A 575-nucleotide genomic window follows, 5' to 3' on the forward strand; every position below is an offset into this window, starting at 1 on the left:
TGAAGTAAGGGCCAGGAGGTTTAGGGAAGCAGAAGGGAAATGTGGTAATTGATTTATTCTGTAAAACCAAAAAAAAAAAAAAAAAAGTCTTCATTATATTTCCCAGGCAGGCTGATAGGGCACACCTTTAATATTGATGCAAGCCCTCCTCTGGAGGCTGAAGCTCACAACAGGAGATGCTGCCATGGATCTGAGCTCCCTAGAATAAATGCAGATAATGAGCAGATGGTATCAATGCAGAAGATGAGATTCTGGAAGGGCAGAGGCCAGGTGATGGCATTGAACCGTCAGGGGCAAGGTGTAATTACCAAAATGTAGGAAAGCTAGAGTGACAAGGAGGGTGGCTTTGTACCCTGAGATCTGTAGTGAGGGCTTACAGATTATGGCATTCAATGAGGCAAGACAGGTCAGTGCCTGGTTGTGGTGTTATTTTGCTTGTATGACAAAAGAAGAAGATAAAAAGACAGAGAGAGATAGGAAAGAAAGAAGAGAAAGAAAAAGAAAGAAAGAGAAGGAGAGGAGGAAGGAAGGGAGGGAGGGAGGAAGGAAGGAAGGAAGGAAGGAAGGAAGGAAGG

This window comes from Colobus angolensis, unplaced genomic scaffold, assembly GCF_000951035.1.
Source record: "Colobus angolensis palliatus isolate OR3802 unplaced genomic scaffold, Cang.pa_1.0 Scaffold20, whole genome shotgun sequence".
Taxonomy (NCBI): domain Eukaryota; kingdom Metazoa; phylum Chordata; class Mammalia; order Primates; family Cercopithecidae; genus Colobus; species Colobus angolensis.